Source organism: Petaurus breviceps, unplaced genomic scaffold, assembly GCF_028583685.1.
Source record: "Petaurus breviceps papuanus isolate PSGF00001 unplaced genomic scaffold, PetGlider_PUasm1.0 91041, whole genome shotgun sequence".
In the NCBI taxonomy this organism is placed as follows: domain Eukaryota; kingdom Metazoa; phylum Chordata; class Mammalia; order Diprotodontia; family Petauridae; genus Petaurus; species Petaurus breviceps.
The window spans coordinates 515,610-540,660 of NW_027187400.1; the positions used below are offsets into that span (position 1 = coordinate 515,610).

General features: G+C 44.2%; 1 protein-coding gene across 1 annotated transcript in view; it reads left to right on the forward strand.

The window, feature by feature from the left end:
* Positions 1-25,051, forward strand: part of TRIM62 (tripartite motif containing 62) — a 57,980-nt gene that overhangs the window by 967 nt on the left and 31,962 nt on the right. The window lies entirely within an intron of this gene.

A 25,051-nucleotide genomic window follows, 5' to 3' on the forward strand; every position in this document is an offset into this window, starting at 1 on the left:
GGCTAGACAATCATTTAGGCTGATACAAACACCCCTCCGTGCCCACCTCTCCCCATTGTATAGATGGAAAACCTGAGGCCCAGAGAGGGTAAGTGACTTGGTCAACTTGGTCAAGATCTTATCATGTTTGCAAGGAGCAGAACAGCCAGAGATTCAACACCAGCTCCTGTGACCCCAGATCCAGGGCCCTTTCCACTTACACCAGATTGCTTCTTTCTGAGATGGGCCTTTTGCCCCTCCTTCACCCCCCCCACCTCCCATCTGGCATCCATACCCAGCTCTCCTCTGACCCTGACCCCAGAGCCCTTTGCACTTTACACCAGACTATCTTCCATCTGAGTCTCTTGCCCCTCCCCCAATCTGGCACCTGCACCTCAGCCTGGAGGGTAGTGGGAGCTAGCCTTCCAACCGTCCTGAACTTGGGAATGGGCCTGAACATAACCGAAGCCTCTCTTGCTCAGGGGGATGGCAGTGGCCCAGGCCTCTCTGACATGACCCCCTTTCCTCTGTTCCTTTCTTCTGCCTAAGAGCTCTGAGCCAAAGTTGTCTGTCAGACGATGTCACCAGGCTAGCTGAGGGATCAGGCCAGAGGGACAGTGACTTGAACACATGATGCCATCTTTGGAGCTCACACTCTTGGTCCCCATCAAGGACGGCATCAACCCGTACCTCCAAGTGTCAGGGGGGTAGTGTTCCATCCTTACCAGCTGCAGAGTCCTGTAACCAGAGAGAATAAAGCCCCATCTGTGCTCAGTGGGGCATGAGCCCTGCATTCACAGAATGCTAGGATTGAAAGGGACTTGAGAGGTCAGTCATTCCAACCAACCCATTTTACTGATAAAGAAACTGACATCCAGAGCAGTAGAGGGGCTCACCCAAAGCTTCTTCGTGGCCGTGCCTGGCCTAGACCCTGGTTGCCAGTCCAGTGGTCCTTCTGCTGTCCCACCTAATGCTGAGTGACCCTGGGCAAAGGTCCTGCTTTCAGAGTTTCCATTTCCCTCCCTTACATGGGGCTGTGAGTCATTATCTGAAAGCAATGCATCCACACTGGCAATATTTTTCACTCAAAAATAGTCAATAGTTGCCACTTAGAGAGACTGTGTGGTGCAGTGGATAGTGCTTTTACTTAGAATCCACATAAAAATGGATATAATGCGTTTTGCAAACCTTAAAGCTCCTATAAATTTCATGTTAACAAGTATTGTCCTAATTATTTAAAATCTCCAAGACTTTATATCCCATCATCCTATTTGAGCTTCTTGGCCACCCATTAAGGTAAATACTCTAATTTTTATTGTCCCCATTTGCAGATGAGGAAACTGAGGCTCAGGAAAATTCAGAGCCTTTCACACCACTGAGAAGTATCATTGGTGGGATAGGAACCCAGACCTTCTTGATTTCAAATCTAAGACTATACATTATTCTGCTTCTCACAAAATATTAGGTATAAAATTATGCATCAAAAAGTATGAATATGCAATCATTTTCCCTGGCACAGTGCCTGGCGGTAGGCACTTTTTAAAAAAATTCAATTTGATTTTATTTTCAGTACCAAATTCTCTCCCTCCACTAGCCCCTTCTTCACCCATTAAGAAGGACTTAATATACCCTTAATAAATAATTGTTGATCGATGCACCCAATTTCCATGACTCTTTCCTCCTTTATCCCAAGGATAGTCCATACCACGTGGACCAAATGTATTGACAGAACCCACAGTCTCATTTAGCTAAATGAATTGGAGGAAATGCTGGCATCAAATGATCTGTGCCCCATTCTGTGATGGGAGGGGGGGATCTTGGCAAAAATGGCATCAGTGCCTTCCTTGGGGACTGGGAAAGAATTGGAACTGCCCTGGGCCTCTGGGTGCTGTACCTGCAAACCACTTTGAGCCTTTGAGAACCCAGCTTCCCAGCCTGCCTGACACCCCAATTGGCCCTTTCTTCTCCAGATAATGCTGTCCTGCCCTCCCTCCCTCCCTTGCTTGGCGCCTGCAAAGCTCCTGGCTTGGCCAAGAGGTGGTGGGAGAAACATCTCCCTCGCCCAAGGCCGATAAAAGTGTGATGGGTGTGAGGCGTCGGCACATCTCCCTCACCTGCCACTTGTTCCTGACTGGGGTGGAGACCAGAAAGCCACATCCTGCACTCATTAGCTATTTATGAGAAGAACTGGTTTATTGTTAGGAAGTAAAACTGATCCCTTCCCTGGGCAGGAGGCAGGAGTTGGGCCTCACTCCCACTAGCTCCTCCTTCCTCTCTCCCTCTCTCCCTCCCTCCCCAGCCAGCAGCTGCTCTTCTAGACTCCCTTTTAGAGGTCTGGGAAATGATCTATATACTAGGCAGCAGAAACCCTGATCCAGGCATGGGGTGAGGGTGAGGGGGAAGCCGTGGGATCACAGATTTAGAGTGGGCAGGGCCCTCAGAAGCCATCCAGTCTAAGGGTGCTCAAAAGTAAACTTTAGAAAGAAAAATTTAACTAGTTCAAAATAATTGGTTTTTATTGTAATCCTATGTATTTTTGTTTTATGCATTTAAAAACATTTTAAGAAGGGATCAGGAAGACCTGAGGTCCAATCTGGCCTCAGACACTTGACATTTACTAGCTGTGTGACCCTGGGCTGTTCACTTAACCCCAATTCCCTAAAAAAAAAAAAAAAGAAGAAAAAGAAGGGACCTGTAGGCTTCCCCAGACTGACAATTTTATGTGTGCAATAGAAAAGGGGGAGTCATGACATAAAAAAAGAGTCAAGAACTACCCCAACCCAACCCCCTCAGTTTACAAAAAGGGAACTGAGGCCTAGGATGTACAGGACTGGGAGTCAGAAAACCTAGACTCCTTCAAAACACTAGTGGTATAACCCTAGACAAGTAACTTTACCCTCTCTGAGCCTTGGTTTCCTCAGCTTTAATATGGGGATCATAATACTTATACTACCTGTATCAGAAGAGATAGTTCAGTCACATGAAGGGAGTGAGGTATCACCAGCCTGCAAGCCCATCGGGATACTCGGAATGTGGAGGAATGAAAGGAAGGCCGCTAGCAAGTTGGATGGACCCTTTAAAGAGCACTTATGGGAGGGCATGGACAAGACACACTGAATGGGCAGGCATGGGTGCACTATGATCTGTACTGTTGAAGGGACTACCTACATCCATGAGGTTCCAGGTCTAATAGAACATGGGAGTATGGGAGTTTCCACTTCCCAGGGTGGTAGAAAGGAAGGTACCTTGTAGACCTTAAAGAAACATGTGAACTGCCTTAATCCAGACTCTCGGAGTCCTGCTACCTGATGGAGGCCTGAGGGCAAGGAGCTAGCCTTACCACTGGCATACTTGTTGGAACATTTACTTCCAGATCAGCTTACCAGGGAATTCAGCGATGACATGCAGCCAACTGGGGAAGTGTATCCTAACATGAGAGGCTGTGGCGTGATCTCAGTTTGGTTTTCTTGATAGATCAGGGCGACAGCACAGAAGGGGGAGGACATCTTCCCATTCATGTTCAAGAATATCTGATGTACCCCCATCGGGTGAGCCCCACGAACTCTCTAGACCAGTTGAGTCTCTCTCAAATGAGGACATGATTGATTTCCCTGACGTCAATCTCAAAGGTTCAAGATGTGCTCCGAAACATTATCCTTTTCCTTTATTATTCCACTGCCCAATCAGGCAGTATTTGGAGTATGCCAATCCAAGCCCAACAATAAGGGACCAGGCATTGTGCTCAGTTCTGGAGTTTATCTGGATCTGGGACTTCATCAGTGTAAAGAACTCCCAATCTGAAAACTACCTGTGAAGATACAGATCAGAGACCTATCTGGAACCTGTAGTTTTAGAGGGTTGCCTGGAGATAATGAACAAACATTTATTAAGAGCTTATAATGTGCAAAGTGATGTCATGTTAAGTACTAGGGGAGATAGAAAGGCAAAAATGAAATAGTCACTTGCAAGGAGGTTGTAATTTGAAAGGTTCAGTGATTTGCCCAGAGTCCCAAGCCCGATATGTATCAAAGGTAGAATTTGAACCCAGATTCTCTACTCCAAGGCTAGCTGTCTCTCCACATTGCCTCTCAGACACTAAGGTTGCACACATACCCACACAGGAAAAGCAGGCCCTTGACCTCTGTGTTGTGTTCCTAAGCTGACAGATTTAGCATTGGGAAGGACTTCAGAGGTCATCAAGTCTGACCCTCTCATTTTACACAGGAGAAAACTGAGTCACAGAGAGGTTAAGTGAGTCATTTAAGTATCTGGGGAAGGATTTGAACCCAGGTCTTCCTCACTTCAAGCTCAGCTATGCACTATACCATGTTGCCTCTCAGTTAAGGCTGCCATATTTCTGGAAGGATATTAACAGCAGCAACAAAAGCATCCAGCGAGAGGTGAGGGATCTGGACTCCACGTCCCATGAGGAAGCCTTAAAGGAACTGAGGATGAAAAAAGAGAAGACTTGGGGGGAAAGGGAGGGGTGTGAAAAGAACCTGATTGTTGGCCTCAAATAGCTGAAAAGTCGTGATGTGGAAGAGGGATTGGGATTCTTCTCTGGCCCCATGGTATAAACTAAGAGCAATTAGAGGTGGCACAGGGTGGTGGATCTGAGGAAGAATTTGCTAATAATTAGAGGTATCTAGCAGTAGAGCAAGGGGCCTCGTGAGGTAGTGAGGCCCCCATCGTTGGAAGTATTCAAGCAAAGTCTACATGGCCATTCCTCAGAAATGCTATAGAGAAAATCTAGCATCATATGGGTGATTAAACTAGATGACCTTTAGGGTCCCTTCCAACTCTGAAAGCCTCTGGATTTGGTGAACAAGGATGGACTCCCTCCACCTTGGTCATTATTCAGTATTTAGTGTTATGGTGTTTGTGTGTTTCCATATTATCACAACCATTGTGGATGTGGTTTTCCTTACGCTTCTTTCACTCTTTGTTGGTTCCTGCTTTTTTTGCCCATTCTTCTCTGAATTCTTCATATGCAGTCATGATCTGTTTAATTCTAAACTGATCTCAAAAAGCGATTTCTCACCTCCACCCCACCCTTATTCATTTAAACAGACCTGCTCAGGACCTTCTTCAGATATAGATGGATAGATAGATAGATAGATAGATAGATAGATAGATAGATAGATAGATAGATAGATAGATAGATAGATATTGATATATAGAAATCTATACTAGATTGATACAGCATTTCTGAGTGTGGAGATTCTGGGCCAGGGGTCAGGACTGTGTCCTGGACTCCAGTCCTTTTGTCTGAAGCCTGGTCGAATCTCACACTCGGAACCTGAAGCCCTTGGAATGATCCAGGGGCAGTTAGATGGCGAAGTGGGTAGAGCACAGGGCCCCCAGGCAGGAAAACCTGAGATCAAAAGTGACTTCAAACATTTATTAGTTGTGAGGCCCTGGGGAAGTCACTTAATTGCCATCTGCCTCAGTTTCCTTATCTGTGAAATGGGAATAATAATAACACCTATTTCCCAGGGTGGTAGTGAGAATAAAGTGGAATACTTGTGAAAGCACGTTACAAACCTAAAGGCATTGTATAAATTTGAGTTGTTAATATCACCACCACCACCATCATCATCATCATCATTTGAGTCTAGGGGTGGTGGAAGATGACAGAGCAGAGTGAGTGGTAACATGTCGTGTTGTGTCACGAAATCAGGCCTGGGAGTAAGGACACTTGAATTTGGTACCAGTTATGCGACCAATTTGCAGTGTGATGCTGGGCCACTGACTTTTCTTTGGACTTCAGTTTCTTCACTTAAAAAATGAAGGGGTTGGACTAAATACTTTCTTTTATTAAAAATGTATTGATATCTTTTGTTTTTACATCACTGGTTCTCTTCCCGCTCAGAGAACCTTCCCTTATAACAGAATAAAAATGAGAGGGGAAAGAGCTCAGAACTTGAAGAAACCCATCAACGGAGCCTGACATCCTGTAAAGTATTTTACATCCATAGGCTCTTTTCTCTGCTTAGGAGCAGGGAGGGGTGCCTTCTCATAGCTCTTCTTTGGAGCTAGGATTGGTTACTGTGATTTTACAAGCATTCAGTTTAGATTTTTTTGTTTTTCTTCTTCCCATTTATGTGGTTGGAGTCATCATGTGTGTGTGTGTTTGTGTGTTTGTTTCCTGGTTCTGTTGACTTCACTTTGTGAAGTTGTATTCACTTGTATCAGTTCCTATAAATCTTCCAAAGTTTCTCTGTACTCCTTATATTCATTTTTTCTTATGGCAAAGTAATGTTTCATTCACATACTATAGTCTGTCTCACCGGTTCCCATTTGATGAGAGTTTGCCTTGTTTCCCATCCTTAGCTCCTACAAAAAGGGCTGCTATAAATATTTTAGTTTCTACAGAACCTTTCTTTTCATCATTGACCTCTCTGAGCGGTATTCCTAGAAGTGAGATAGCTGGATTTGGATATTTTGGACCAGACACTTTCTGAAGTTCCCTTTGGTTCTGACATCCTGTGTTATTTGGTTTTCCCCTTTTGTGACAGAGAGGAGACGGCTGGTGGGTTGCCTGAGGTCATTGTGGCCAGACAGTGGGGCCTTGATCTCCAGCCTAGGAGTGGTGGGTAGTAATGGGTACTTATCGCCCACTCCTGCTCTCAAGGGACTAAAGCTGCCACTTTGCCTCCTGCCAGAAGCCCGAGGGAGTCCCCAAACACACCCCCAGATCCTTTTGGGCAGTGCCTGGCGCTTGCTGAGGACACAGACAGAGACTGAAGGCAGATTTCATGCCAGGTGCTTCCGATGTGCCTTTGGTGGGGGCAGGGAGAAATGAAGGCAGAGTTCCTGTGCTAGCACTCACATATGGAGAGTGGGAGGACGTGGAGGTGGGAAAGGAAACTGGCTGGTATGAAAGCCAGGGCCCTAATTGGCAGGTGACAGGCTGTTGTTCTTTCTGGTCTCTACTCACACAGGACACCACCCTAGGTCAGGCCTCTCACCTGAACTTTTGCAACAGCCTCCTCCTAGGACAGCCTTTCTCCAACTCGTCCTCCATATAGCTGTCAAAATGATCTCTCTCACCCATAAGTCTGATCACTCCACTCCCTGACTCAAAAACATTCAGTGGCTGCCGCAGCTAGAATGAAATAGGAACTCTTCAAATAGACGTTTTCAAGCCTTTCCCAATCTGGCTCCAGCCTGCTTTCCAGGCTTATTGTATATTCTTTCTCTTCATACAATCCGTGTGTTCTCCAAAGTCAGCACTTCATTGCCAGCCTTTGCACGGGCTGTCTGCCATGCCTAGAATACACTCCCTCCTCATCCGGTCCCTAGCTTCCTTCAAGGCTCAGCTCATGTGGGAAGCCTTCCCCATTCCTCTTAATTGTTTGTGGTCTCTCAGATCATTGCATATATATTTCTCCGTTTATGTGCTAATCCCCTGTAATATTACGTAGGCTCCTTGAGGGTAGGAACTGATTTTTCAATTTGTCTTTGTACCCATAGGACCTAGCCTGGTGACTTGTAAGTATTGTTGTTTAGTCTTTTTTTAGTTGTGTTCAACTCTCCGTGACCCCATTTGGGATTTTCTTGGCAAAGATACAGGAGTGGTTTGCCATTGCTTTCTCCAGCTCATTTTGCAGATGAGAAACTGAGGCAAATAGGGTAAAGTGACTTGCCCAGGGTCACACAGCAGCTACTAAGTATCTGAGACTAGATTTGAACTCAGGAAGCTGGGACTTCCTGACTCCAAGCCCAGTGCTCTATCCACTCTGCGGCCTAACTGCCATGACTCACATGTAGTCAACTCTTAATACACATTTATTGTAATATATTATTTGTATCTCCAGCACTTAGCGTTCTGGCAGCCCCTTTAGGGCAGAGAATGGTTTGGTTTTTGCCTTGGCTTCCCCAGCACAGAGCCTTGTTAGTGCCCCATGTACATGGTAGGCATGTAATCAGTGCTTGCTGAATTGACTTGGATTCCAGGCCCCAAGAATACGTTGTTTATTTGGGGGCCAGAACAGAGACTGCTGGGAAATGCCAACAAACCACCAGTGTTGCCTGTGTGCCAGGCCCTGTGCTTGGCAATGGGAGAAGGGGGAAGGGAACAGTATTAAGTCCCTGCTATAGGCCAGGTAGGTCTGTGCCCTTAAGAAACTTGAAATATAAGTATAAGGTGGGGAATATTGGGGCCAGAAAGGGAGATTTGGATGGAGTCTCTAGAAAATATGAGGAGGGAAAGATCACTTTGGGGGTGACAACAGGAAGATGGGGCAGGGCAGTAAGGAAGGGTTTCAGGAAAGAGATGGTGACAGCTGAATATTGAAAGACAACAAGGCTTCTGAGAGGAAGGGATGAGGAGAGAGTATGTTCCCAGTACAGGGGAATGGCGGATACAAAAATATAGAGAGAAGTGATGTGGGCAGCATGATTTGGCTAGAAGAGCATGTATAAAGGGGAATAAGGTGAACCAAGGCCAGCAAAATAGGGGGAGCCAAGCCCAGGGTTATCTTTTTTATGAACGAAGACATAGGGAGTCACTGAAGGTTTGTGAATATAGCATGTTCAACCTATGTCTTAGGTCAGAGGTTAACTCCCAAGAGAGGATGTGGAGAAACCTCAGGAGGTCCATGAACTTGTTTTTAAAAAACATTTTGATAACTGTATTTCAGTATAATTGATTTCCTTTTAAACCTATGTGTTTTTATTTTATGCATTTAAAAACCTCGTCCTTGGGCTCCACCGGGCCTCCAGAGAGGTGCAGGACAAGGAAGGGTTAAGCATTCCTATCTTAGATGATTTTGGCAGATGTAGGAAGGCTGGCTAGGTAAGAGGAGCTAAGAGGCCAGGAGGACAGTCACGAGGCTGTTGGATTAATCCAGGCCAGAGGCCTCCAGAGCCTGGACTGGGGATCACACTTCTGCTTGACTTCAGAGGATAAAACAAGAAGCGGTAGGTGGGAGTCTCAGAGGCAGAATGAGTCCCAATTCCAAGGCTTAGAGCTGCCCCAAGTGGGAGGGGCTGTCCCTCACTAAAGGCCCTCAAGATCGGGCTGGGTGGCCCCTTGGCACATGGATTGTGGAGGGGGATTCCGGGCCATGTACGGGGTGGGCCAACTGCTCCCTGGTGATTTCCCCCATCAGATTCTGTTGGGAGTGAAGAGAAGGGAAAACATAGGAGAAATAATACCATGGAGGCTTCAGGCACAATGAGGCTGAACTTGGTGACCATTTTAGTCTTGGATTAGGACAGGAGACAGCAGTAAGCATTTATTAAATGCCCACTATGTTCCAGGCACTGTGTTAAGTGGGGTTGCAAAGATAGGCCAAAAAAAAAAAAAAAAGACAGCCTCTCTCTTGAGGAGCTCATGCTCGGATAGGGGAGATGGCCTACGAACACCTACGTCCGGACAAGCCGTGCACAGGATAAACTGGAGATAAACAAGAGAGGGAAGGTATTAGCTTTAAGGAAGATGAGGAGAGGCTGATAAAATCCAGAACCAGGCAGCCAGGATCATAGGATCCCTGGATTTAGAACTGAGAGACCTCTGAGGTCAACTAGTCCAATTTCCTGGGGTTTGTCCCTAGGGCATCAAGGTAGGCAGGTAGCTGGTGCAGTGGATAGAATTCCAGGCCTGGAGTCAGGAAGACTTGAGTTCAAATCCAGCCTCAGACACTTCCTAGCTGTGTGACTCTAGGCAAGTCACTTCACCCTGTTTGCCTCAGTTTCCTCGTCTGTAAAATGAGTTGGTGAAGGAAATGAATGGCAAACCATTCCAGTGTCTCTTCCAAGAAAACCATAAACGGGTTCACAAAGATTCGGACACAACTGAAAACAACTGAACAGCCACTTCAAGGCAGCGCAATGGACAGAGCTCTGGCATTTTAGTCAGAAAGACTTGAGTTCAAATCCTGTCTTAGACATTTACTAGCAAGGCTCCTGGCAAGTCACTTAACCTCAGTTTGTCTCAGTTTCCTCATCTGTATAATGAAGATAATAACAGTACCTAACTGCCAGGGTTATCGTGAGGATCAAATGATATATTCGTGAAGTACTTTATAAATCTCAGAATAAATGAGAGCTATTATTAATAGATGAGGAAACTGAAGTTCAGAGAGAAGTTATTTGCCCAAGGTCACACCTGGCAGAGCCTAGATTCAATTCCACGCTGTCTGATTCCAGACCCAGTGTTCTTCCGTTTTGCCTCAATGCCTTCCAAGGAGACATGTTTGCCTGTCATTTTATGGTTCCTTAATGTCCTATGCACATCTTTTTTTTTTTAGGGCAATTGGGGTTAAGTGACTTGCCCAAGGTCACACGGCTAGTTTTTGTGTTGTGTCTGAGGCCAGATTTGAACTCAGGTCCTCCTGACTCCAGGGCCAGTGCTCTACTCACTGTACCACCTAGCCGCCCCCTATGCACATCTTTTTATTTGGGTCTCAAGGTGGTCCTATGGAACATGTAGAACAGGAATCACTGCCCTCTTTTTAACATTTGAGGAAATTGACTCTCAGGGAGGCTCAGTGTCTTACCCAACATCACCCAGCATGGAAGGGACAAGAAATAATTGTTGAGCCCAGTCCGAAAGACATGAGTTTAAGTAAACACAAGGAACCTACTTGATGGAAAACTTTAAATATCTGGCTGAAGCATTAAATTGGGTCTGGTAGGTGATGGGAAATCACAGCATGCTGGCAAGTAGGGGTGTTTGAAAGACATTTTTCTAACTGCTGTGTATGTAAGATAGACCCAAGTAGGAGAGAGACAGGAGATGAGGCAAGCATTTCCAATAAAGTTGTCATGAGTGAGCTGCAGCATAGGGGGGAGAAACCTGGCCTGGGAGTCAGGAGATCCGGGTTCTTTGCCATTCTTTCTCCCTGTGTGATATATTCTATTTCTCTCTCTCTCTCTCTCTCTCTCTCTCTCTCTCTCTCTCTCTCTCTCTCTCTCTCTCTGTCTCTCTCTCTCTCTCTGTCTCTCTCTCTCTGTCTCTCTCTGTCTCTGTCTCTCTGTCTCTCTCTCGCTCTTGCTCTCTCTTTCCCCTCTGTAAAATGAGGGTTAAGATTTGATTCTCTGAAGTCCTTTCCAATGCCATTCTTTGACCTGGGGAGCCAAGAGACTTGGAAGAAGAATCAGTGACTATCTGGAGACAACAAGCTCAGGAGCAGGAGGAAAGAGTCAGAGGTTGTGAGCCCTGAGGACAGACAGATGGTGGTACCACAGACAGTAAAGTCAAGGGCTGAGAAAAGTTGCTCATTTGAGGGGAGAAGAGGAAGAAAATGAAATTAGTTCAGTTCTGGACATAGACTGTGGCTGGAAGGAACCTTAGAAGTCATCTAGTCCCATCTCTTCATTTTACAGATGACCTAGACAGAGGAAGTGACTTACCTAGGGTCTTGTGTAACCAGAAGAGAGACAGGAGTTGATCCCATGACCTTAGCCTCCCAATCCATCAAGACATTGCCTCCCTTTCTTAAGTTTCAGATTTTCATCACCAGAAGGTGGACCATGAGATGATTTTTTTTTCAGCTACAGCACATCGTAGAGACAGCGAGAGGCTTCGTATTTAGAGAGCTGATCTCGGTCTCAATATAAGGAAAAACTTGCCAATGATTGGAGCTTTATTTCTTAAGCATTACCTGCCTGTATTCTAGACTTGGGCAACTCTAGAAGTCTGAAACTTTGAGTTGCCACATGAGGTGAGGGAGTTTCTTTTCCAAGAGCTCCTTAAAGCATTGTCCAGAGCCTCAAAAATACCAAAACCCCAAGCAGCAACTCATCAACAGCATCCCTCTCCTGAGGCACAGCAAGCTAGTGACCATGGTGGGGAGGGCTGTGGCGCCAGTGAAATCACAGATCTTCAAAGTGCTGGGGTTTCAGGTGTCTCTGGGCCAGAGAGGGCTGGTGAGGAGGCAGACAGGAGATGATGTTACCTACCAAAGCCCAGCGAGGAAGCTATTTCAAGAAGCTTCATTCCCTGACTCCCTGCTATAGGCAGCCTCTCTCCTGAGGTCATTCATATTCTCTCTCTCTCTCTCTCTCTCTCTCTCCCTCTCTCCCTCTCTCCCTTTCTCTCTCCCTCTCCCTCTTCTTCTCTCACCCACCTCCACCATTGCAGCACTGAGATCCAGGATCTTTGGGTCAGGAGCCATGACTAGGAGAGAACTATTGAGTTCTAGCATCAGGCCTGGTTTCCCTGGGCAGGGCCACAGCCCTGCCAGAGCAGCAGAGCAGGGGCAAAATGATCCACCCTTTTGTCTGCCCTCCTTGTCCTGTGGTCCCCTCATTTCCACTTCCCAGTTCATTTTAAGCTCAAGCACCATTTATTATATGAGCCCTTTCCTTATGTCCCCCCCGCTGGGAGTGCTCTTCCCACCCAGCCCCCAACTTATTTGTATATTTTCTATTTGCTTATTTTTGCATATGTTGTTTTCCCCCAGTAATGTGTAAGTTCCTTGGATCACTTCATTTTTGTCTTTCTATTCTGAGTACCTAGCACATTGTAAATACTTAGTGAGGTTTTGGTATGGGATGGTAAATTTTGAGCTGAAAGGGACCTTGGAGTCTAATCTCTTTATTTTATAGCTGATGAAACTGAGGCTTAGAAAGTTCAAGTCATTTGCCCAAGGTCCCCTATGAAACAAATGCAGAGCTGGGATTTGAACCCAGGTTCTCTGACTCTAAGTCAATCAATCAGTAAACCTTTATTAAGCACCTACTATGTTCCAGGCACTGTGCTGAGTGCTGGGGATACAGAAAGAGACAAAAGATAGTCCCTGCCCTCAAGGAACTTCCAATCAAATAGGAGAGACAACATGCAGATGGATGAATGGATAGACAGACAAACAGATAGATACAAATATATATATATATATATATATAAAGCCAACTATATACAAGATAAATAAGAAACAATCACTCAATCAACAAACGTGTATCAAGTGCCTACTATGTTGCAGGCACTGTACTAAGCATTAGGGTTACTAAAAGAGACAAAAGACAGTCCTCGAGGAACTTATAATCTAATGGGGGAGGCAAAATTGCAAATAGATAACATATGTATACAGAGCAAACTATATACAGAATCAGTTGGATAGGGAATACACTGGAATTATTGTGTAATGCAAATGAATCTAGCAGATGAGTCGTGTGCCCCCACAGAGACAAGGCCTGATGTCTCTCTGGGCATCAGAACTGCCCTCCCTGCGTCCTCCTTTCAACCCCCTTGCTCCCCGGTCATACCTATACCTGGTCCAGCCCTGTTTCTGATAGGGGTTCAAAGGATCTGAGATAAGTCTTGGTTATTTTCTTTATTAGACTTTAAGGAAAGACTCACCCCAGTGTTCCATCCTTATTCTGTAGACCTGTCACCCCAAAATTTATCTGAACTGATTCCTGTTTCTAGCCTGGATTAATCGGATATTTTGGATATAATTGGGTTCCCCAAGTTCAGTCTTCAGATCATAAAGTACCCCCTTCACTCAGGCCTAGTTGACTGGCTCCCTTTGGAGTCCAAGCTGGATGCTTTGTTGAATTGGATTTCTCTGCAATGTGATTTTCTTCCTCCATTCTTCTGCAATGTTTGTTTTCTCTCAAGTGTCTGTAAATAAGAGTATCTCTACCTTCCACTTTGTCTCAGACACAGGTATGTGTCTGAAGCCTAGAGAAAAAAGAAGGCTTGGGGGAGGCGTGAGAACTATCTCCAAATATCTGAAAAGCTGTCATGGGGAAGAGGGATTAGGCTTGTTTTGCTTGGCCCCAGATGGCAGAGTGAGTGCTAGCGGGTGGAAGTTATGGAGAGGCAGGTTTAGGCCCAATAGAAGAAAACATTTCCTCACAGTGAAAACTGTCCCAAAATGGAAGAAGCTGCCTCTAGGGGAGATAGATGTGTTCATCGTCACTGGAGGTCTTGTGGCTACTCGTAGAGAACATTCGGGGGATTTCTGCTCTATGCAGGGGCTGGTCTCAGCACTCCCTTTCCGTTCTGAGTGTCTCTGACTAAGTAGTCTGGCCCCAGAGTGCCTGGCAGACTTAGGAGAATGCCTCCCATTTTATCTTCTTAAAAGAAGGCTGGGATTCACCATCCTCTGTTCTTGGGTTGCTCTGAGGATAAGGCAGCATTCCAATCAGGGACTTTTTATCCACAAAGCTAAATGACTCATGGGAAGCTGGTGCCTGGGGAGAAGGATCCAAAGTACTCCTAAACCTTGAGTGGTCTTCCGTCCTCCACAGCCTGAGCCCTCTTGGAAAGTTCCTGTTAGCTAAACATTCTAGGCCCACTCCTGGCCCTTTTGTCTTTAGTTCTGTCCATTTGGCAGTTAGATACAATAGATTTTTTTAATATGCCTACTGTGTGCAAGACACAGAATTTTTGCTATAGCAAAAAAGCTGCAGGTTTGATATTAAATCTGTCTCTGCTGTTTATAGCCTAGTTCTCCTTCCTTTCTTAAGAAAATCAGTGCCTTTTACATGTAATTTGGAAAAAATAAAATATTATTTTAAAAAAAGAATATCTGTGCCTGACTTACAGTCTTCCTCTCCCCCTCAACCTCTGCCCAATTCACAGTGATGTTCCTTTGAATCCTTGGGCTCCCAGTTCCTTATTCTCTTCAATTCCCGTGACCTTCACCTTCGTTCCACCACAGCCATACTCAGGGGCGGTCACATCCTTGATGTCACCATTAGCAACAAGTGATCTACCTTCATTATCAAGAATTCTGAAATTCGTTTATTAGACTATAACTTTCTAACTTCCCATCTCTCCCTATGCCTCCTAAGTCTATTATTTTCATCTTCACATGACCTTGGGTCCCTCTACCCTCTTTGTTTCTTCAGGCCATTACTCCTGTTCTGATTTCACCCTTTTCCCTTCCCAGATATGATCTAGTAATTAACCAGTTCAATGTTACACTCTTCTTTATTCTCAAATCCCCTTGTCTTACCATCACTCTCATGCCTGGCCAAACCCTAGCGCTGGATTATTCCCACCATATACCTCCTCCACTCCCACTCATGTGATATTGAATAGGACTAAAGGAAGTCGCACAAGTGTACTGACTGGTCTGTGACAAATATCTAATCTTAACTGGGCCCTTATTGCATTGTAGGGATCCTCCCTCATTGATTCTCTGTCATACTTCCCAGAGTGGCTGTTCCAAACCCTCTCTTCCATCCTCAAGCTTACTACATAACTCCCTGACCCTACCCTCTCGGGACCACAAAGGCCATTCCCCATGATCTTTCCTTTCTCCCCTTCTCTTCATCTCAAAACTCCTTAATATCATCCCCGTTCTCTTCTCCTTTACTCTAGGCTTTTAGAAAAAGGAGACCCTTTTCTTTGCCAAAGCAAACACTTCTTCGTGGGCCCTTTGTTCCATTTTGCCATCTTCTCCATCAGTATGCTCCCCCTGTTATAAAAATAGCTAACATTTATTTTTTTTAATATTTCATTTTTTCCAGTTACATGTAAAATGAATTTTTAATATATATTTTTTTATTTTTGGTTCAAATTTCTCTCCCTCTCTCCTCACTCCCATCCACCCCTTGTTGAAAAAGCAAGCAATTTTATATAGGTTATACATGTGCAGTCATGCAAAATATATTTCCATATTAGTCATGTTATGAAAGAAAACACAGACCCCCGCCCCCAAAAAACAAGAAAAATAAAGAAAGTGAAAAATAGTATGCTTCAATCTGCATTCAGACTCTATCAGTTCTTTCTCAGGAGGTAGAGAGCATTTTTTATCATGAGTCTTGGACCACTGCATTACTGAAAATGGCTGTCATTCACAGTTGATCATTGTACAGTGTTGCTATTACTATGTACAATATTCTCCTGGTTCTGCTCATTTCACTCTACATCAGTTCACATATGTCTTCCCAGATTATTCTGAAATCATCTTGCTTTTCATTTCTTATAGCACAATACTCTTCCATCACGATCATATACCACAACTTGTTCAGTCATTCCCCAGTTAATAGACACCCCCTCAATTTCCAATTATTTGCTACCACAAAAAAGCTGAACAGCATTTCGATAGCACTTTAAAGTTTGCAAAGCATTTTACATATGTTATCTCATTTGACACTCACACCTCTGAGAAGCTAGTACTATTCTTTTCTCTGTTTTACAGATGAGGAAAATGAGGTAGACAGAGGTTAAATGATTTGCCCAGGGTCACAGAGCTAGGAAGTGTCCAAGGCAAGATTTTAACATAGGTCTTCCTGACTCCATGTCCAATGCCTATTCACTGTTCCATCTTTTTGTCTAATCTTTAATCTCTCCTATCTACTGGTTCCCTCCCTGTTACCTACAAGCATGATCAAATTTTGCTGTCCTTTAAAAAAAATTATCTAGAACCTACCATCCCCCCCAAGCCATTGTCTTCTCCCTTCCTTTTCTCAGCCAAACTGAGAAATAGCCTCTTTTTTTTTGGAGGCAGTCAGAATTAAGTGACTTGCCCAGGGTCACACAGCTAGTAAGTGTCTGAGGCCAGACTTGAAACTCCATTGCACCACTTAGCTGCCCCAAAAATATCCTCTTAATTGGCCTACCTGCATTACATCTCTTCCCACTCTAATTCATCCTTTACAAAGCTGCCAAAGTGCTATCCCTGCTCATTAAACTCCAATGTCTCCCTCTTTACCTCTGCTATCAAATGCAAACTCTTCTGTTGGCAGGTAAAGTTCTTTATAAGCCAGCACCGAACTACACTCCCAAAGTTGCAGTATATTTACCCCCCTTACAAACTCTCCAGTGCAGCCAAATTGTCCTGGTTGCTGTTCTTCACGTACCACACTCCATCTCCCATCTGCTTACCTTCGCATAGACTCTGTTATGTTTGCTATACATTCCTGCTTCCCCTCTGCCTGTTAGGCTGGCTAGAATTTCTTTCAAAGTTAAATTCAGATGTCTCCTCCTACATGAGACTTTTCCCAATCCTCCCCTAAGTCCTATTTCTTCCCTCTCCCCCCCCCCAAATGACCTCATACTGATTTTTTACATGCTTGCATTGCTTCCCCCAGCAGAATACAAGTTTCTTGAAGGCAGGGACTGTTTCGCTTTTTTTTCTTGCTATTGTGCAGTGCCTAACACAATTCCTGTTACATTCTTAGTACTTAAAAATGTATGTTGATTGATAACAGGGAGTTGTGAGATCTACCCAGATAAATATAATGCAAAGTAACACACCAGTGTAGAGGAGAGGAGCAAGCAAGGTGTTACTTTGTTACCACGATTAAGAAGACAGAATAATGAGCTGTTAGAGCAGGTAGGTAGTAGCTATTGCCAGGAGTGCTAGGGAGAGCCTCATTTTCTCTCCAGTTCTAAGAGTGCCAGTGCAGAAAAACAAACAAAACAAAAAACAGACAGAGCTTCTGGGCTGGTGGTCCCTAAACTGGCCCATGTGCTACCTCTATAAAGCTTCACGTGCTGCAAGAAGAGAAAGCTGGAGAATCCAGTAAGCCTCATTGTGGCAGACCAGGACCGCTCTGGGGTCTGACTTTTCCACTGTGTCATGATTAGTGTTCCTCTGTGTCAGCTGTTCATGGCCAGATTATACCAAAAGGCTGAGCTGTGATCAGATTGGATCCCAAGGTTCTAGAATCTCGCGACCAGTGCATCCCTGAATGGCAGTGCTCTCTTCGGTATATTTAACTAATCTTTATCCTGTTTCCATTTGAAGACCTCTAACAATGTGGATCCATCTCCCCTCTAAGATTTTCCACTCTAACATGCCTCTTATAATTAGGTTTTTCTTTACGTTGACAACAAATTTACCTTTCTGTATCCTTCACTCATTGATTCTCATAAAGACCCTTCCAAAATCTGGAGAGCTATCAGGTTCCTTAGCCTTCCCCCAAGTCTTTTTTTCTCCCTTGTGTACCATCCTCAATTCCTTTTGATAACCCTTGAATGGCACTGTCTCTAGCTCCGACTTTCCTAGTTATCATCCTCTACATCTGTTAAAATTTGCCTGTCTTGGGGCGGCTAGGAGGACCTGAGTTCAAATCCGGACTCAGACACTTGACACACTTAACTAGCCATGTGACTTTGGGCAAGTCACTTAACCCCAACTGCCCTCCAAAAAGCAAAAAAAAAAAAATTGCCCATCTCCTACATAAAATATGGGACTGTGAACTGATGGCATAGTTCTGATGTGATTTGACCAGGACAGAAGATCGTGGGATTATCACCTCCCTTTTATTGGACACTGTGTTTCTGTTAATGTAAATTAAGTTCAAGCAAGAGTGTTATTGTTTGTTTTTGCTGTTTGTTTCTTGCTGTCATATTATACTGTTGACTCTTTGAACTTGTGGTTCATTACAAACCATACCTCTTTTTTATTTGAACTATTGTTGATTCAAGATTCATATATCCTGTACTTGTGCAATTACTTTTTTGAATCCAAGTATGGGCCTTTACATTTATTTCTATTAAACTTCACTTTATCTTTACTCTGTTCTTCTAACTTCATGTCATCTGGAAGTTTGACCAGCATGTAAAAGATTCATCTCTTCATCCAAGTGACTGACAAAATTATTGAATAGAATGGGGCCAAGGACAGGACTCTGGGGCATCCCACTAGAAACCTTCCTCCAAGTTGACATCAACCTATTATTGACTATTCCTCAGGTCTAGTAGTTATTTCTGAATCTACCAATGCCAGTACTAAGCATTGTCCCACACACATTTCTCCATCTTGTTCTCAAAGATAGCAGGAGAGACTTGGTCATATGCTTAGCTGAAATCCAGGGAAACTGCCTATATCATTCCCCTGACCTACTCACTGCCATCCATTCTACTAATCCTGTCAAAAAAAGAAAATGAGATTAGTCTGGCATGATCTGTTGTTGGCTCTTAGTGACCACCACATCCCTTCCTATAAATGCTCGCAAACTAGGTCTTGAATTATATGTCCCAGATTTTGCCAAGAATCAAAGTTAAGCTTACTGTCTCTCCTTGGACTTACTTTTGTTCTAAAAACTTGAACACTTATCTTTTTTTCAGGCCTCAGGGCACCTCTCCCATTCTCCATAATATATCAAAGATCACTGGCCAATAGTTGGTAAGCTTATGTGTGCCTAAGAATTGATAAGTCTGTCTCCCCATTAAAACGGGAGCTCCTTGAGGGCTGAAACTGTTTTTTACTTTCTTTGCTTCTCTGGAGTTTAGCATGCCCATAATAAGTAGCTAATAAATGCTTGTTGATCGACAGTGATGACCACATCTGCCATTTTTTTTCCTACTGAGAAATGCAGTTTTTCTTTGGTGACCTGAACATATTACTGGCACTTGGGTGCTCTCCTGTTAGCACCACACTCTACGGAGAGTTGAAATCATTTCTGTTCTGTCCTCCCCAGTCTAAAGATAATTTCCCTCGTTAAAGAATGTGAAAGTAAGCCAAAAGTTGAATTGCATATATTATCAGACTGGGTTGATGTGTTAGTTTTGCTGAACCAGTTTTTTATTTTTCTCTTTTTAATTCTTTGTTACAAGGAATGGCTCTCTGACAGGGGAGGAGAGAAGGATATATTTGGAAATGAAGGTGATATAAAAACAAAAAATCTAAAGAAAAATAAGAGATGAATAGTTCTACTTCCCTCCCATAGTCGTCCTCATCTCCTCTTCTACCCTGGTTGTCAATTTTATCTCTTTTTTTTTTAACCCTATTCTTCCCCTATCCTCACCCTTCCTAAGCACTTTTGAAAAATACTTCTCGGGGAGGCTAGGTGGAGCAGTGAGTAGAGTGCCAGCCCGGAGTCAGGAGGACCTGAGTTCAGATCCGGCCTCAGATACTTAACACACACACACACAAAAACCTAGCCATGTGACCTTGGGCAAGTCACTTAAACCCAATTGCCCTGCCCTACCCCCTGCAAAAAAAGAAATACTTTTCACTATCCCTTCTGCTTATCACAGATCCTAGCTTAGTTGGAGCTTTAGCTCTATAGACATTCCTTAAGGACCATGTGTCTGTCTTGTATTCTCCCTACATTTTTGGATTTTGCCTTCATCTTCTATCCATGCCTTTAAAAAAAATCTGTTGGTTGGTAAGTCTTCTATGCATCCGTGTCAGTCTCTTTTGATGTCTCCCCTTTCTCTTCTTCATTGGAAGAAACTATATAAGGTCTTCAGAGTTTCATTCTTGAGAGCATCCCCTCTCTCTTTGATGTCCCTTAGAGGATTTTAGACCATTATCTTCTCTCTGACCTCTGTGTAATCCATCCTCCCTAAGTCCAGTGTGCATCAGACTGTAATATGGAAATAGGCTCCTCCTTATTGCTTCAGAATCTCTTGCAGAATAAAGAGTTACCCTTGTCATCCCCCCCTTTTTAAAAGTGGAAATGATCATTAAGGCAAGTTAAAAATTTATCCTTTGCTCAGCTTTTGGCTCCAGCAGATGTATGAAAAGTTGAAGTCCCCATCACTGCTCTACTGTATCTTCTTAATGGGTCTATGAAATGTTTTGTGAAATTCACATCTATTTCCTCCCTTCAGTTCAGCAGTCAGTCAGTATCATACTCCCACCATAATATCATTTCTCTATCCCCTCCACTGCAATTTTTTTTTCTTTTTGAAGGCAAGGTTTCCCTATTTTTCCCACATGCAGGGAACATATAGGGGCTACTCAGTGGTTCTATTCTACTCTGATGAGCAAAGAAGCCTTGATCTGCTCAGTTCCTGCCTGGGCCATTTTACCTGTCCTTGGACAGTCTGGTGACCCTTTCTCTCCCAGGGGCTTGGCTTTAGCCCTGCTGCAGCTCAGAACTCCCAAGCTCAAGTTATCAACTAGTCTCAGCCACCCGGGCAGTTGGGATTATAAGACTGTGCCATCATGCCTTAACATTGATATTTTCTAAAATGCTTTTGATTATGCTTCTTCCCACCAATTCCTGGATTTCTCCACATGACTAAGACTCTGTGTGTACATGCATATATGGCTTATTCAACAAAACGGAATAGATTTTAAAAGGGAAGCTGAATTTTGCTGTATATAAGAATCTATATGAACACACACACACATATAGCTTGGGGGTTGGCAATTGGGGTTAAGTGACTTGCCCAGGGTCACACAGCTAGTAAGTGTCTGAGGCCAGATTTGAGCTCAGGTCCTCCTGACTCCATGCCTAGTATTCTGTCCACTGAGTCACCTAGCTGTCCCAACTTTGTTTTTTTTAAATAAATTTTTATTGCTATCCTTTGTTCAAATACCCCCTTCACTTGCCACTGTATTGCTTCCTTACCCCCTCCCAAAGAGCCATCCCTTATAATAAAGAATTCTCTTCTGTAAAGAGACACAGCATGGGGGGCCAGAGAGCTGACCAGAAAGTCCTGCTTCAGGTTCTGCCTCTTAGGTATACTAGCCTTGCAGCCCTGGGTAAGTCACTTAAATTCTCAGTGTCCCAGAGAACTGTCCCAAACTCTGACCTGCATCAGTAAGAGGGACTTTCCTCAGCCTGAGGTTCCCTATACTGAGGAAGTCCTGGGGCCAGTCCCTATCCTTTTAGCTTCTTGTATATAGTGCAATTCCACGGCCTTTAAAAATGTATATGCTGAGGGCGGCCAGGTGGCGCAATGAGTAAGATTGCCAGCCCTGGCGTCAGGAGACCTGGGATCGGTTCCAGCCTCAGATACTTGGCACCCACACAAAATAACTGGCCATGTAACCTTGAGCAAGTTACTTAACCCCAATTGCTTTTAAAAAAATGTATATTCTGTTTCTTTTGAATAAGGTAAACTTTTCCAAAGCTCTCTTCTTGATATCTGCCCATTCCTTTCTAGTTGCAGTAATAACTACAGAGTCAGTTTTGACCTTCCTGTCTCTAATTTACCCAAGCTTTGCACATATCTCAATAAAATACAGAGGTTGAGCCAAATGACTTTCGAGGCCCCTTCCAGTTCTACATCAGGACAGCTCGGTGGCACAGTACATAGAGCTCAGGGGCCTGGAGTCAGAAAAACCTGAGTTCAAACCTGGCCTCAGACACTTCCTAACTGTGTGATACTGGGCAAGTCACTTAACCCTGCTTGCCTCAGTTTCCTCATCTGTAAAATGAGCTGGGAAAGGAAATGACAAATCACTCCATCTTTGCCAAGAAAACCCTAGATGGGGTCACAAGGAGTCAAAGATGACTGAAACAACCAGACAACAACCAGCTCTACATCTCCCATCCCTCAGATCACAGGCTACACTGCTTCCCTCCTCATGTATCAGCTTTTCTAAATTAATAGTCCTCACCACAGATATTAGGAAACAGCAAGATATAATTAATAGGGTGCTGGACTTGGAGTCAAGAGGACCTGGGTTCCAACCTTATTTCCATCATTACTAGCTGCGTGGTCCTGGGCAATTGATGTTACCTCTCTGAGCCTCAGTTTCCTCGCCTGTGAAGTGGGTTTAAAATAGAGTATCTACCTTATTGAGCTGTTACGAAAATCAAATGAAAGATTATGTGTAAAGTATTTAATAAGCTTTAAAGCATTTTGTAGATGTTAAATGTTGTTATTAGAGAACAGAAAAATCATTCCTATCTTATTCAGTGGAGTTCAGGTAGAAAGGCTCCTGGGACAAGTCACCATCTTGCTATAATTTTTAAAGGTTAATGTTCTGCAGTGTCTTACACGGGAAGATAAAATAAGTGCTTTTGGGAAGTCAAATATTCTTCTTCTTTGGCTCTCCTTAGCCTCCCATTGCATTCACCTAGCCCCCAACTTGTTTACTGGCTTAACAGTTCTTTGTCAACAGACCCGCTCAAGCCTCCGCCATCGTGACACTCTCCCTCCCCTCTGCTCCCCTCAGGGATCGAGGCCCCAGCTGGGTATGTAGCATTCACCCTCTGTGCCATTCCCCATCCCTGGAAGGCCTTATCTGGCTCTGCTTTTGAAATCCTACCCAGAGCACAAGGGCCAGCTTGGGTGTCGTCTTCAAAAAGCCTCCCCACTTCTCCCCCCATTACTCCCAGTTAAAATGGTATTTCTTTCGTCTGACCTTCCAAAGAGCTTTGTCTCACTTTACATTCTTCTAGCTCAGGGGTTCTTAACCATTTTTGTGTATCCTGGAACCCCTGGATCTAATGAGATAATATTTTAAAGTGCTCAGTGAAAGTGCTGGCACCAAATAGGAGCTTGATATAAATGCTTGTCTCCCCCACCCCTCCCATCTTCCCCCACCTCCACCCCACTTTATCATTAATTCTTTTTCTTTTTGGAGGGGAAAAGGTAGGGCAATTGGAGTTAAGTGACTTGCCCAAGGTCACACAGCTAGTAAGTGTTAAGTGTCTGAGCCCACATTTGAACTCAGGTCCTCCTGACTCCGGGGCCTGTGCTCTATTCACTGCGCCACCTAGCCACCCCTAAATTTTTAAATACATCAAATAAAATACATAGGATTATAAAAGTAACCAATTATACTGAAATATAGTGATCAAAGTATTTTTTAATAATGAGTTCTTCAGCCTCTGGTCCTAGGGGAAGCCTAGCATGGTGGAGAAAGCACTTGACTTGGATTCAGAAAATTGAATCCTGACTCAGACACTTACTGTCTGTGTGACCCTGGGCAAATCACTTAATCACTATTTGCCTCAATTTCTTCATCTGTCAAATGGGGCTAATAATAACATCTACCTCCCAGGGTTTTTATGAAGATTAAATGAGATCATATATGTGAAGTGCTTTGCAAACCTTTTGGTGCCATCTCTATAAATGCTAACCATTTATATTTTGTTCCTTATGGGGTTTCTTTCACATTGCTGTCAGTTGGTCAGTCAGTAATCATTTTTTAAGTACCTCCAGTGTGTCAGGCACAAAAAGTCAAATGAGTTTCTACTCTCATAGAGCTCACACACTAATGGGAGAGACAGCAAGCAAACATATATCCAGCTAATCCATTTATAGAATAAAAAGGCAATAATTAAAAGAGGAAAGGCACTAGAATTAGGAGGGGTTGGGAAAGGCTTCCTGTAGGAGACAGGACTTCAGTTGGGACTTGGAGGAAGCCTGGGAAGCCAGGAGACAGAGATCAGGAGGGAGAACATTGCAGGCATGCAGGACAAAATGCCCAGAGCCAAGAGATGGAGGCCAATGTCACTGAATCAAAAAGTATCTGTCACGGAGGAAAGTGTAAGAAGACTAAAAAGGTAGGGGAGGGGCTAGATCAGGCATGGGGAACCTGTGGCTTTGAGGTCACATGTGCCCCTTGGGGCTGCACTTGAGGACCTAAAGGGTAGGCCACAGGTTCCCCATCCCTGTACTAGGTTTTGAAGGGCTTTAAACAACAGAGGATTTTGTATTTAATCCCAGAAGTGGTAGGGAACCACTAGAGTTTATTGAGTAGGGGGTGGTGTGTGTGTGTGTGTGTGTGTGTGTGTGTGTGTGTGTGTGTGTGACAGAGAGAGAAAGACAGATACAGAGACGGAGAGAGACAGAGACATGATTGGACCTGTGCTTCAGGAAAATTGCTTTAGTGGTTGAGTGAAGGATAGACTGTAGTGGAGAGAGATCTGAGGCAGGGGGAGCCATCAGAAGGTTATTTCAGTAGTCCAGGTGTGAGGTGATGAGGGCCTGTGCCACGGTGGCAGGGTCAGAGGAGAGAAGGGGACATATTCGAGAGATTTTGCAAAGATAAAATTGACAGGTCTGGGCAACAGATTGGATATGGGGGTGGGGGGCACGGTTGAGAGACAATGAGGAGTCAAGGATGATGTAGATAGGCAATAAGACTGGGGTCATGAAGTATGATAGTGCCCTCCACAGTAAGAGGAAAATTAGGAACTAAGAAGGCTTAGGGAGAAAGATAATGAATTCACTTTTGGTCACATTGAGTTTCGGTGTCTATTGGACATCCAGTTAGTCTGAAAGGCAGCTGAAGATGGGAGATTGGAAGCCAGCAGAGAGGTTAGGGCAAGATAGGTAGACTTGAAATCATTAGCATAGAGATAATAATCAAATCTATGGGAACTGATGAGATCACCAAGTGAAATGTATAGAGGGAGAAGAGAGAAGAAAGTCCAGGACAGAGCCCTGTGAGACACGTGGATGAGGATCAAGCAAAAGAGACTAAGGAGCATTCAGGTAGATGGGAGAAGAAACAGGAGAGAA